This window comes from Aotus nancymaae, unplaced genomic scaffold (assembly GCF_030222135.1).
Source record: "Aotus nancymaae isolate 86718 unplaced genomic scaffold, 86718_ANA_hifiasm-v0.15.2.pri h1tg000067l, whole genome shotgun sequence".
Lineage (NCBI taxonomy): Eukaryota > Metazoa > Chordata > Mammalia > Primates > Aotidae > Aotus > Aotus nancymaae.
Genome location: NW_026988482.1, coordinates 39,425,496 through 39,440,639, shown reverse-complemented (window position 1 = coordinate 39,440,639; position 15,144 = coordinate 39,425,496). Strand labels below are relative to the sequence as shown.

Sequence of the window (15,144 nt, the reverse complement as noted above, 5' to 3'; positions counted from 1 at the left end):
ACTTAACTGGATTTTATCAACATAAATCCCTCTGACTGAATATTTATATTCATTATTTTCAAAGAAAATCAGCAGAGTAAGAAGGAATCACAGTTATATGTAAAGCGAGTGTACATGTCTAAATTATATCTTCATTTATTTGACAAAGTCATGGAGATGCCCTTTTAAAGAGAATTCTGCATGTCCCTCTATTCATTTACTCGAGACTATTTGTTTTCTTTCTTCTAAGAAAAATACGCTGAAAACAAAGACAAACTATTTCCTGGCAAAGTGCTTACTGCTCCAGCAACAGACTGCTCCTGAGTTCCGGGAAGTCATTTTGCAAAGGCTTTGGACTCAGGTGGATGAAAGCCCCCTGAGTAGTTTTATTAACCCATTAGGAGTTTCAGTTTTATCAGGCGGATCACTTGCTGTAAATAAAAAATTAAAAAGCCAGTGTGGGGACAACCATATCATCAGGTGGGAGAGGATCAAAATCCATTCTACATCACACATTCAGTGAAGTGTGGGTTTAGCCATGAGAGAAAGATTACTGTAGCAAGTTGCAAAACATTCCTCAGATGATATTTTATGTCAGAAAGCTTTTGCCTAATAACTCTATGCTGTTTCTACTTCTGGACGGTTACAATATATTTTTGTCAGTTTAAGGCCCTAGGAATTCCTGAAATGACATATACCTTTTTAAGAAAATTTGGGGCCGGGCACGGTGGCTCACGCCTGTAATCCCAGCACTTTGGGAGGCCGAGGCGGGTGGATCACGAGGTCAAGAGATCAAGACCATCCTGGTCAACGTGGTGAAACCTCATCTCTACTAAAAATACAAAAAATTAGCTGGGCACGGTGGCGGGTGCCTGTAATCCCAGCTACTCAGGAGGCTGAGGCAGGAGAATTGCCTGAACCCAGGAGGCGGAGGTTGCGGTGAGCCGAGATCGCGCCATTGCCCTCCAGCCTGGGTAACGAGCGAAACTCCTTCTCAAAAAAAAAAAAAAAAAAAAAAGAAAACTTAGTTTTCCCCAAATTCATCTGCTCCCTCTTTAGTTTATAGCACACCTATTAACAGTAACTGGCCTTCCATTGAAAAATAGTACCTTGACTTAAAAGCCCCTCTCCAACTCCCACCCCCTGGCCCTTCCTTTTGTTTGGACTTTATTTAATGAGAGAATGACCTATGGTAGTTCTAATGCTTTCCAGTTCTTTATATGTCATGACACATGGAAAAGGATAATAAAAATCATAGTAGTTGCATACTAATGGTTAATAACTTTTTTTTCCACTTAATGTTTTCTTTCTTTACTTGCCATAAAAATATTCTGTGAATTCCTCTAATTTACAAATTTATGAAGTGCTTGCTGTCAGAATTGCTGGCCCAGAGGTGAGACCATTACCTCTAGGGCTGAGGGGATCAATAGCATGGGGAAAACCAATGTACCACAGCTCAGCAGTTGGGAAATTCCACCGTGAGGAGCTAACAGGTATACAGCGGTTGAATCCACCTGGCTGTTGGGAATGTGTGTGTGCTGACTGTGGAGTCCTCTCTGCTCACCATCGTTTGGTGTCTTCAGGTACCTACATTTTCCCAGTTTGAAATCAGATCTGAGCACTGTGGTTGGTGCCTTTTGTTTCACTGCCCACTCCACCCAAAACATTTTAAGGGGTTCTGGTACTATACCATTCAAATGACTACCCTCATTTCCTGTGTTAAGTACATATTATTTTTCCTGTCTTGGTTTCTATAAGAGGCAGCAGAACAGATGGAGGAGAACTGGGGGATGATCTATCAGCTCTCCCTGCAACATGTGGAGGATTTTCACTTCCTTTCAATTAGGAGCAGGCTGTTCTCAGAGGATCTCGTCACCTTCCCCCACCCCACTGCCCTACTTACTTCCAAAGCAGACAGCCAGTATTTGATTTCACTATCAGAGCTATGCATGCTGAGAAAGGGGAACCAGGTGGGTGGCCACTGGTAGGGAAAACTTATATTCATATGGGCCCATCCGAGCTGGTAGGATTCCAGGTGTTTTCCAAATACACATATTAATGAATACCACATTTCTTATTTCCATTTTGAGATCTCTAGGCTCTTTTTTCATTATTGTTTCCCAATAGAATATCGTCTCCTTTTATTTCCTTCAAAAGTGATCCATGTTCATTGCTCAAAATTAAAACTATACAAATGAGCAAAAGAAAGAAAACAAAAAGTTGCTCATAAAGTCACCACCCAAATAAAATCTTAGTTAACATTATAATGTGTTTCTCCCAATCTTTTTCTGTGTATTAGCATTCAAAGTTTATTTTAAAACATTGAAATATCCGTGCCTAATGTATCATAAACATCATCTCCCACTTAAATATGCATCTCAATTATCTTTGGAAGCCATGAGATATTCTTCTATAATAAAATATCTAGAGGGTGAGTAAGCTCTCTTCTTTGTGTGGTGATGTATTTGATCCATTCTTTTACATAATCCAAAGCTGCGACTCAAAGTTTGGGGTTTCTGCCTATAATAAACATGGTTATAGTTAATACTTTATGACTAAATCTTTGTGCACATATCCTTGATTTTATAGTATTTTTGCTTCATTTACTATAAAATATAACACACAGGAAAATACACATACATACATTTTTATAGTTAGGTGAAACAATTATAAAAATAAATCCCAATATGATTACCAACTCCAGCTGTCAAAAGATTATGGCCCGCAGTTCGTGAGCCTCTCTCCATCAAAACTCCCTCCTGTTCTTCTGGAGGGACTACTATTGTGATTTCCTTGTTTCCTTTTTAATTTTACCTCTTATAAATGAATCTCCCAAAATGTCCATTTTTGAATTTTTAGGTATATGGATTCATATTTTTGTGTCTGGCTTCTTTGGCTCAATATGTGTTTGTTAAACTTATCTATGTGGCTTGTTCATTTTCATTATTGCGTAGCATACTATTGTATGAATATGCCATAATTTTTCCATTCTATGCAGGATAGGTATCTCAGATTTGCATGATTACAGGCTGCAATAATCCTGGGGCATGTGTGTACCCATTTTTCTAAAGTATGCCCCCAAGATTGAAGTCATTGCAGATAAGTTGTCTTCAGCTTGAGTAGACAATAAAAAAAAAAGTACCATTTACCCAGCTGTGTATGAGGGTTCCCAGTATTTTACATTCTCTCAACATTTGGTATTTTCAATTTAAAGTGGTTTGTCAACTGGTAGATGAGCAAGAGTATTTAATTTTATTTTAACTTACATATTCCAGATTCACAGCGACGTTGAGCACATTTCCATATAGAGCATTTATTGGTCATTTGAATTTCCTCTTTTATAGAGACTGGAGTCGTTTGCAGACATTTTTCTATTGTGTTGTCCTTCTTGTGATTTAGAATAGTTCTTCATATCTTCTGGAAAGGGGCCCTTTGTTGGTTATACAGATTTCAAATATCTTCTCCCAATTGATGGCTCATCTTTACAATCTTTTAACAGTATCTCTCTGATGAACAGTTAAAAAAAATATAGTGAAATCTATAACCTTTTCGTTAGAGTCAACGCTATTTGTGTTTTAAGACAGTCTTTACTATCATTCACTCATGAAAATGTTTCTCTATATTATTTTCTAAGTTCTATAGTTTATCCTCTTCTATTAAGATCATAAACTCGTTGGATTATTTTGTATATTGTGTGAAACGTGTAATTTGTTTCTCATCTTTTGAGAAATAAAATTGTGTGAAAACAATTTTGTATATTGTGTAAAATTGATCTGTGATTTTTTTCTTATGAATATTCAATTTTCCTGGCAGTATTTATTAAAGTCTGTTATTTCTCTACCAAACTGCCATGTAACTGCTGTCATACAGCAAATACATATACACAGGTTTCTGAACTTGCATTGTTCCACTGGTATTTTGGCCTATCTCTGACCCCTGTTAATTCTAACTTAATAGTCACTCTTGATACCTGGTAGAGGATGTCCCCTTGTTGTTCTTGTATCTTACTTATCCTTTGAAACTCCATATACAGTTTAGAATCAGCTTGTTGGGTGCAAAAAAAATTGGGGAATTTCATTGTGATTGCAACAGAGGACAATTTTTTATTTACATTATTGAGGCTCCCAATCTATGATCATTTACCTAGGTATTCATTAATATCTATTAATAACATTTTATAATTTTACTCAACTCTTGCAACTCTTTTGTTGGACTTATTCTTACATATTTTTAATGCTATTATGAATGCTGTCTTTTTAATTGTTTACTTTCTGGTTTCTAGTATATAGTACTATAATTGATTTTTGTGCATTGATTTTCTGTGCAAATTTTATCTCTCAGTTAAAACAATGTATCTAAAGTTTCTTTGGGATTTCATACATATAAAGTCCTATCATTTTAAAACGACATTTCTGGTTTTCCCTTTCTAATCCTTATGCTTTTTCTTTTCTTTGCCTCACTGCACTGACTGGAACCTACAGTATAATTCTGATAAAAAAGTGGTAATAGTGGACATTTTTGTCATTATCTTGATCTCAAAATGAGGATTTGCTATCAAGTATAATTGTTGTGGTGGATATTTTGTAGATCCCTTTTATAAGATTAAGAAAATTAACTCTCTGATCCCAAGTTTTGCTTCAGAATTTTTTAAAATTATGAATAAATGTAGATTTTTTCCAAATGGGTTCTCTGTAAGGTTAAAGATAACCTTATACATGTTTTCTTTTAATGTGTTATGGTTATCTATTATTTTACAACAAACTATGCAAGTAGTGAGTGGATTGAAAGAACTACCATTTTTACTACCTTTCACAAATCTTGAGTGAGAGGGTTCAGCAAGATGGTTCTTTAGCTTTTGGTATTCTCTTGCCATTGCAGTGAGACAAAGTCTGGGGCTGCAAACAAGATTAATTTGGATGTGGTACTGTCCAAGATGGCTCATTACATATCTGGTGCCTTGGTAGGGATGGCTGGAAGTCTCAATATAGCTGGCATAATGAAATGACTGAAGCTGTCCTTCCCATGTAGTCTCAGGCCTCTTTTTCTCTGTGTGGTCTCTACAAGGTCTTCCCAGCTTGATGGGTAAACTTCTTATATGGTGGCTAAGGGATCCCAAAGTGCAAAAGCCAGGACTGCCAAGCCTTCTTGAGGCATGTTTCTGGAATAGGCACAGCATCTCTTCTGCCGTGTTCAATTGTTACAGAAGTCACAGGCCAGCCCATATTCAGTGAGGGAGGAACTTCATAGGGATGTGATGCCAAAGGTCACCTTTAGAGAGAATTACAATATATCAATGTGGTGAATTACATCCATTAGATTATCTAATGTCTATTAACCTTACATACTTGGGAAAAACCCAACTTGGTCATTACATTGAATTATTTTTAAGTCTAATATATTACTTCCTTGGCTTGTCTCATTTTGATTTTTTTCTCAAAATACATTTCAATAAAAATTATGGATCATCTTTGGCCTAAATAAAATCCAGTATAATACTTGATATGGTTTGGCACTGTGTGTCTACCCAAATCTCATCTTGAATTGTAATTTTAATTTCAATCTCCATGTGCTGGGGAAGGGACTTCAAGGGAGTTGATTAGATCTTGGGGGTGGTTCTCACATGCTGTTCTCATGATAGTGAATTCTCAGGAGATCTGATAATTTAATAAGGGGTTTTCCCCCACTTTCCTCTGCACTTCTATTTCCTGCTGCCATGTGAAGAAAGACATGTTTGCTTCCCCTTCTGCCATTATTGTAAATTTTCTGAGGCCTCCCCAGCCATGCAGAACTGTGAGTCAATTAAGCCTCTTTCCATTATAAATTACCCAGTCTCAGGCAGTTCTTCATGGCAGCGTTAAAAGGGACTAATACAATACCCTTATATGATGAAAGTAGTTGAAACAGCAAGTTTTCTTTTCTTTGAATGTATGTCCTGAGACTAAACGTCTTTCGTCTTTCCATGGAGGGGACAGGACACTGGGCCTATCTCATTGCTCCCAGCCTGGCAGGCATCAGAACCTGAGAAGCCATGATTTCACTTGGTGACTCACTGACACATTGGCACATCCTGTTCCCTGTTGATGATGCCACCTTTTACACAAAAGCACTCCACATATCCCGCATTAGCAATGAGATGAGTCTCCCTGGCTGCCCCTTCTCCTATGTGACCTCACAATGATTGCATTGGAAGGATTATGACAGCAACTCCCTACAGTCCCATGGTGCCCAACAAATAGAGGGTGACTCAATGCCTCAGACAAGAAGGTAAATGTTTCTTTTCCATGATTATAATCATCACTCTTTACTGTCCCCTCCTCCCTACAACTGCTGATACTATCTTCCATTATGTTTATAAAAATATTAAGGGACATTACTATAAGATGATAAGGATAATATTTGGTTACTATTATAATAGGTTCCATTTGAAATACTATAACTTAAGATGTGCCAGACATTGCACCATATGCTTTATATATTGTGGTGGACAAAACATGACCAGAAAGGTGAGTCTCTGACCTTTCCCCTTGGAGCCAGTTGAGCACTGTAACAGCAGTGAGCCCAAGGATACAGAGGAAGTGATGCTATGACTGTTTCCAGGGCTTAATAGACTAGCAGCTTCTAGTTCCTGTCTTTTGTAATACTCGTTCAAAGAAAAGCCAGCTGCCATATCAGAAGTCAGCAACCTTGAGCCCACCATGCTGTGAGAAGCCCAAGGTAGCCACAAGAGAATAGAGAGACCTAGCTGGACACCATCAGCTATTCTAGCCATCCCAGCCCAGGCATCAGACATATGAGTGAGGAGCCATCAGATGATCCAGGCTTAGATGCCAACTTCCTGCAACCATGTAAAGGACTCTAAGGGAGAACTACCTAGCCGAGTCTATCAACTCCCAGAGCTATACAAGATGGTAATCAGTTGTTTTAAACCACTAAATGTTGGGGTGATTTTTATGTCTCAATAGAAAATGAGAATGTTTATTATTTCATTTTCATTAAATCTCTGTGATAGGGACTTTCATTGTGCTTATTTTACAGATAAGCAGAGATTAAGTGATTTGCTCCAGTCCAGTTAAATTTATAATACAGCTGAGATTTGAACTCTAGCCTATGTGATACCAAGGCCTGCAGGTGCTTAGCAGGCATGGTGTAGTAGTTTTGATCCTTCCTTTAACAGATATAAAAGCAGTATTGGTTTGTGCTCATAGGACATTTGCAGCCTGCTGAGATAAAAATGACAATAATGAGAGCAAATGAGAAAGTATTTGGTGAATTTGATTGATTTAACAAAAATGAACTGTGGTCCTATTCTAAGACTGAATCTAGTGAGGGAGACTTCTGTGAAAATTTACAAGGTTGTGAGGGAGAGGCAGTAAGGGAGAGCTCATGCACCATGATAGTTTGTCTCCTGAGCCCCATGTGCCTTTTCTTTTCTTTTCTTTTTTTTTTTTTTGAGACTGAGTTTTTGCTCTTGTTACCCAGGCTGGAGTGCAATGGCGCAATCTCGGCTCACCGCAACCTCTGCTTCCTGGGTTCAAGCAATTCCCCTGCCTCAGCCGCCCGAGTAGCTGGGACTACAGGCGTGCGCCACCATGCCCAGCTAATTTTTGTATTTTTTAGTAGAGATGGGGTTTCACCTTGTTGACCAGGATGGTCTCGATCTCTTGACCTCGTGATCCACCCGCCTCGGCCTCCCAAAGTGCTGGGATTATAGGCGTGAGCCACCGTGCCCGGCCCGCCTTTTCTTATAAATCGAAGTGCTTCCATCAGTCAATGAGAATTTTGATACTTAAGGTAATATCAACAATCTGAATCTTTCTTTAGACCAAGTATTTTAGGGCTATCTTTAGAGACCAACATTGTTTGGTAGCTCTAGGTTTAGAGTATCACCAAATTCAATAAAGAAAGAAGATGCAAGAAGCCCAGGAAAAGATTACTTCAGGTTTAGTAACAACTAATAAGTGGGTCTCAGCTGGGATGTACGTGATAATCACCTGGAGAGCTCTGAAAAATTGTGATGGCTTGGCTGCACCCCAACTAATTACACAGGAATCTCTGGGAGTGGGACCCAGACATCAGTATTTATGTTAACATCCCTAGTTGATTCCAATTTGCTGCTGAGGTTGAGGGTCAATGCCCAGGCGACTAGATTTGGGAGCACTGCAAATGCAGTCCTGTAAGACACACGTGCTCCAGCCTTCTTTCTTCCTATCTTAGTCTCCTCTCTCAGGTCCAGAAACTGACTCATTTATTCATGTGACAGTTATTTAGTGAACATTTGCTATGTGATAACTTGAAGTCATATTGATACCAACTGACATAAAAGATTATAGGAGGAGAAAGCAGTCATTCTATGGATAAAGATGAGTTGAGTTTTTGTCGTGTTTTGTTTGAGGTGCTGTGGGACCTCCTGGGAGAGAGATTCAGAGAGTACAGATGTCTAAAGTTTGGAGTGAATGAATTGGATGGCAGTTTAGGGTGAATGAAAATCCTAAGCATGAATATGGTTGGTTTTGGATGCTGCTAGATATATCCCATTCCTGTGAGGAGTAGTTTTTCACCATGGACAGGGGTCCCACCACTAGGGCAGTGTGAAAAAATCACATCTATGGGGAAGACGGATGATGTGTGCCATACAACTAGAAAGAACTCCTCTTCCAGGCAATTCTCATATGTGTACCCAAGAACAGTACCAACTCTGCTCCTCTCCCTCCAAAAACTCAGTAAAATGTAACTGAAAACCATTGTATTAGAATATAGGCTATGGTTCATGTGACTGACATGGTCTTTCATGTAGATATCTTCCCACCTTTAAAGTTATCTAAGACATTATCTCTTCTGCTTTCTTTATTATGGTCTGTAAGGTCCTATGCAGTCTGGTTCTCAGCTATCACAGGATGTCATTTCCTTCTGTGCTTTACTCCTCACTCATTCCCTTTGCTTTAGCCACCCTGACCTTTCTGTCTATCCTTTGAATATACATGGCTCATTCCTATTTGAAGACATTTGCACTTATTATTTTTACTGTTTAAGATGTTCCTACCCCAGATCTTCCTGTAACCCCTTCTGTCTTAGAATTTGGGTGTCAACCCTAAACCCAGAAAGCACCTTCTTAGAGAGGCTATGTCTCCATACTATACTGACACTCTATTTTGCCTTCTTTATAGCTACATTTTTAATACCTAAAACCTTTTTTTAAATTATCATTTTGTTTGTAGTACTGCTATTTCCACAAGGACAAGACTTTTGAATTTCTAATTCCTAGTCCCAAATTAGTACATAGTAGATGACTAATAAGTAACTGTTGAGTGAATGAATGAGTGAGTGAATTAATAAATGGTCTCCTACACAGGAGAGAGGGGACCAAGAAAGGGAGAAGGAGAACTGGTGAGCATGTGTCTTACAGGACAGCATTTCCAGTACTTCCAAATGTAGTCTAGTGGGCAATGGCTCTCAACCTCATTTACACATTGGAATCATCTAGGGACCTTAAAATAAAGCGTTGATACCTGGATCCCGCTCCCAAGATTCCAGTGGTTCTCTAGCAGCTCTTCACATAAGTGAATTCTGAGCCTCTAAATCTAGAGCCACTAAGCAATCCTAATCACTGAAGATATCCCCAAAACGCTTTGTCTGAAATGAAAGATTCAGACTACTGCTGTTTACCTTAAATATCCAAGTTCCAATGACTGGTGAGAACTTTTTGGTTTATAAGAAAAGATATATGGAACTTTTGTTAGAGGACAAACTAGGAATGGCAAATGAGACAAATTCAGAATTTTCCACATTAGTGTCTGCCTTGGTCATTGAACATTAAAATAGAATAGAGAGAGTAACTTAACAGTCCTCCTGGGAATAGGAGTGGGTTTTGACATTTTGAAGGTCACATCTCTGTCCCCAAGGGAAGCACAGAGGAAAAGGAAATCAGGTTCATGCCATAATCCCATTTCTTAGCTTGTATGGGAAAAGTACCAATGGCGTTGATGGAACCTGTGGAGCTCCATGCTGATTGAGAAAAATATTAAAGCAGCAAAACTCTCTTTTCAAAGGAAATCAAACCATAATCCCAATTTCTAAAACTGATCAAAGTGGAGCAGTTCTGTTTGAAGTGGAGTTTGTAGCCTGGAGGCCAGCTCAGTCCAGGCTGCCTCACACAATCCTTATCCCCAGGTGGCCCTGTAAGACTGAAGCCTAAGGCGCTGCCAAACGTAATTTGAAAAACACTGTTCCAGACCATGCTTTCCAGAGGAGCAATTACACATTTCTCCTTGTTCAGAAAGCTTTCCATGAGAAAAGCTAAACTAAGGACCAATAGATAAGGGGTACTATGTTTTCTTCAGTATCAGTGTTGATCATGGTATTGAGATTAACCAGATTGGGCCCTTTCTAAGGACATTTCGGTGTACATGAGCATCATTCCCATAGAATGTCCCCAGCAGCCCTGGGCACATACCCTACCAGTTTAGCATCCATACGGAAAAAAGTGAAATGCAGATTCTGATTCAGTGGACCTGGGATGGGGCCCCAGCTCTGCATTCCTGATAAGGTCCCTTGTGCTGCCATTGCTTTGAATACTACGGTTTCAAACCAGAATTGGTGCATCAGAATCTCTTGTGGGACTTATTAAAAATGCAGATTTTTGGCCCCATTCCAGAGTTTCTGGATCCAGTCCTCTGATTATGGGTCTGGAGGTTTTTGTTTTTAACAGGCTCCCAGGTTTTTCTGATACTCACGATATTTTATAACTGTACTCTAGCATGTGTTTACCTACATAGCTTACTCCTGAAAAACTCAGGAAGAGAATCTGAGACTCAACAAATGCTACTGCTGGAGTGGGACTTGGAGATCATCTAGCTTACCCTGGTTGATTAGAAAGCTAAGGTCCCAAAGGGCAGACAATTCTGCCAAGTGCCCATCACCACCTGGCTTTACAGCAAGCAGACACCAGAATGAAACCATCTGACTTTCTAATCCTCAGTTTCCCCTAAAACACAATTGGCCTGTGTTTGTCACTGCTTCTCTACCTGTGCTGCTTATGAGGCCAGAGACCTGTTTTCTGCTATATCCTCAAAGCCCAGCACAGTGCCAGGCAGAGGGAAGTAAATATTATTGTTGTATACTCCTGCTATGCTTGTACCTAATCAGTTACTTCCAACATTTCTCATTAAAAGTTCTCAAGTTATAAGAATAAAAATTCTACAGCTCAGGGAAAACAGACAAAATTTTAAAAAATTTAAAAATGTATGTTCCCAAGTAAAATAGGGAAGTTCTTATAAGGATCTGAACATATAATAGTAAGCCCTAAGAATGTGGTCTATGCGAAGCAGAGGGGATGACTCTAGAATTTAGCTCTGGCTCCAGTATTTGCTAGGTGTGTAAATTTTGCTCAACTACTCTGAATCTTGGTTTCCTCACGTGTAGATTGGAGACATCAATAGATCCTATGTCATGGGACGTTATGAATATTTAACTGGTAAATGTAAAATGTTTAACATGGTGCCTGGTACACAGTAAGTGCTTAATCTAGCAATAGTCCTGTTTATTACAAATGCAAGATAATGATTCCATCAGTTATACCAGAAGCTAAAGTATTATGCTCCCCTTGCCAACTGCCTACCTGTAAGAACTGAACATAGATCATCTCCGAAGTGGTCATGTACAATGTGTAGACCCTAGGATGGCAGAAAACAAATGTGGCTTTGCACAGCTTCCTACTAGTACCTTTCCAAGGACAGCTTGTCGCCTCTGCAGGATCAAGTGGTTACTGAGATTCTGAGGAACCCAGTTACTGAGCTGAGTCACTCCTAAATGGCCAAGATAACAGGAGGGCTGAATTCTCCACGTGGGACTCTTTGGAAGGTCCAAACATTGACTAGCTAGATTAGAGGCTACTGCAGAGAGGTGAGGCAAGGGCTTCTTGAGCTATATGTTTCACTCTGTAGCCAGAGAGTAGAGGCAAGATATTTTTAGCCCAATTACTAAATGGAGGAATGTGAGTTTGAAATGCATGCTTCAGGAGTTCACTGAGGTAACGAGACTGTGTGATTATGACTCTCAGGATGTGTGTTTTCTTCATATGTCCCAGATTTTCAGAATAGTTCTGATTTTCAAATATTCTGTTCCATCATTCTATGAGTAAAATTCTGTTTGAGCAGCTATCCTGATTCTACAGAGAAGTGGTCGGGAAAATACAGAGATCCCAGGAAAGACTTGATGGTTAAGGAAAAACTACCACATGCTATAAATAGGTGTCATCCCCTTTACCTCAGTGATGAGTCAGATTATTTTTCACTTGCAAGTGACAGAAATGAACTCCAACTGGGTTTGGCAAAAAGGGAATTTACCAGCCTTGTGACTGAAAAGTCCGGGGGATGCATGGCTGGCTGGATGCAGATTCCTGAACAATGATCCAGCCGACATTCCTCGCTTCACCTCTTCACTCCTTCCTCTGCATTGGTTTCCTTCTCAAGCAGATTCTTTTTGGGGTGTCCCCAGCAGCCCTGGGCTCATATCCTGTCAGCTTAGCTTCCACAGAGAATGAAAGTGATTTTCTATATGACTTCAGCAAAAGCTCTGAAAATTCCCTCTGGCTGGACCTGGGTCATTTGTCCCTCCCGCCCCCACCTGTCGAGGGAGTGGTTTCTGCAACACCTTAACACATGACCTAGAAGATTCCCCAAAGGACACCAAGGTTTTGATATCAAAACAGGGACAGCATGAACCCTGAATAGAGAAATGTAATAAATGTTCTTAAATCCTTTTCCTCTGAGTTGGGATTCTGCTTCCCACTATTTCTTTATGCTTAGTTGTTCTAGAATAAAGTTCCTCCACACACCATTGTCATCTGCCTGCAAGAGATTTACCTCTTCCCCACAAAGGATATTCATTTGGCCTCCCTCTAATTTCTCTGTCTGTGCTACAGAACCTCAGTGAGGTCTTGGTTCTGCCTGTCGACTGGCTCTCCCCTCATGTAAGATGTTCTTTCGCATCAGCTCCCTTTCGCCTCCTCAGTCTCCATAAAAGTTTGTCACTAAACTCCCGTGATCCTTTTCTATCTGTGGAAGGAAGGAAGATGCTTGTAGCTGCAGGCAGCTGGGAAGAGCTGCTTTTTGGATTTCATGGGGGAAAAAATAGACACAATTTTGCTACCATATGTGATATCTCCGGCAAACTGCAGAATGGGCCTACAGTTACTCTTAGCTCACCAGAGCAAGTACTCCCAAATGATTTGTCCGGATCCAACTTGCAAATTGTATTCAGAGAGCTAATTAGATCTGAATTCGCAAATGAGACCTCTGCTACCCTTGTGTGGAACAATTTGGTTTATTAAATGAGAGGTGATATGTGTATGTTATATACTTAGCACATTAAGATTCACAGTTACACAGATGGTGGAAGAACTCCAAGATTGCCCAGTACTTAACATGTAGTTGAATGTCAAAAGGTTTCAATAGGGTTTCAGAGAGCAAAACAGGGACCTTTGTATAAAATATACTTTTCTACCCAGCACAGCGCATCAGAGCTTCCTGTAGGATGGATCAAACAGCTAACATTTATGGACTACTTGTTGTGTCAGACACTAGGCAGAACCCACTCACTTCTCCAAAGCCCTATAGGGAAGGTACTAGTACTATTCTCATTTTTCGATTAAGGAAACTAAGGCACTGTGAGGTTAACTGAAAGCTGGACTGTGAGGAAGATTCGGGCCATCAGACTCCAGACCCCAAGCTGTAGCATACTATGTAGGTCTGATAGGATGATCATCTTTATGTAGAGATGATCAATGATTACCTACTTTTTTTAAATTTAAATTTTTGTAAAACATTTATCGTATGCCTTCTCTAAGCTAGATATTAGATGTGTTTAGTGCTCTGAAAATTTCTGAGAAGTCCCAGGTAGCACTTGAGATGAAAAGCAATAACTAAAACCTATTGAATACTTATTAAGTATCATGCTTGTGTTAAGCACTTTACAGGTTTTTATTCTCTCATGTATTTAATCCTCCTGCAACCTTTCTTAGATACTCTGTCCATTTTAGAATAAGGAAACCAAGGCTCAGAGAGGAGAGAAAACTTGCTGAAGGCACCCAGTAAGTAAGTGGCAGAGCTGGGAGTTAAACCCAAGTGTTTTGGCACCATAGCCTTTGCTTTTGACTTCTGTTCCACTCCACACCCCACCACACCAACCACATCCTACTGGCCACTGGCAAGGACCAATGATGCCTTGTAGAACCCAATCAGCTTTCCACTCAGTATTCCTCAGTCATCATGCAAGACTATTTTTCCTTTTCTTTTTTTTCTGAAAGTCATCACCTGGCAAAACTTTAAGTGGTAAGTGGTAGGTATTTCATTTTTGAATTCAGTTGCAAAACGAAAAATTTTTCTAAGAGTGAGACTTTTGTCACTGAGGAAGGTGACACAATGCTACAGTATCAGTTCACTTAACAAATTTCCTAAAAGGTTACCAGTGCCAGTCTGTGTGCCAGGTGTTGGGATGCATGTTAAGACACAAGCAGTACCACAAGAATGCGTACACTTTGGTGCTGAGTTTTAAAGCAGATGGAGGGCCAAGGTGCCTTAGAGGCCTGTTCTGAGCTACCCACAACAGCCAGCAAACTGGGTGACCTGCAGCAGGTAATGGGAGGCATGTTATCTTGTCAAAGGGATCACAGTTTTCAAAGTTATGTGCTTAGATTAAGAATAACTCTGGTGGCAAAATTTGAAAAAAATATAGTCTGTCAGAGATTTAAACAAATAATGGGTTAACTAGGCAGTCAACAGCATTGATTCAGTTGCTCCACAATATCACCAGGTCCTTCCCATCTGCCTACTCTAGTCATGAAGTCCTTGCCTATGCCTGTGTCCTGAATGGCATTGCCTAGGTTTTCTTCTAGGGTTTTTATGGTGTTGAGTCTTATGTTTAAATCTTTAATCTATCTGGAGTTAATTTTTGTATAAGGTGTAAGGAAGGGGTCCAGTTTCAGTTTTCTGCATATGGCTAACCAGTTTTCCCAACACCATTTATTAAACAATCCTTTCCCCATTTCTTGTTTTTGTTAGGTTTGTCAAAGGTCAGATGGTTGTAGATGTGTGGTGTTACTTCCAAGGCCTCTGTTCTGTTCCATTGGTCTCTATCTCTGTTTTGGTACCAGTACATGCTGTTTTGATT

At 39.7% G+C, this 15,144-nt stretch overlaps 1 long non-coding RNA gene across 8 annotated transcripts in view; it reads right to left on the bottom strand.

Annotated features, from left to right (window-relative positions):
- Positions 1–15,144, bottom strand: part of LOC105728951 (uncharacterized) — a 322,271-nt gene that overhangs the window by 15,791 nt on the left and 291,336 nt on the right. For 5 of the 8 annotated variants that reach the window (XR_010339005.1, XR_002479297.2, XR_010339004.1 and 2 more), the window contains one exon: positions 3,213–5,247. This is a non-coding gene — a long non-coding RNA (uncharacterized LOC105728951). Of the gene's footprint in view, positions 1–1,030; positions 2,500–3,212; positions 5,248–15,144 lie in introns of those variants that run through there. The other 3 variants (XR_002479299.2, XR_002479296.2, XR_002479301.2) reach the window with 2 other exon arrangements.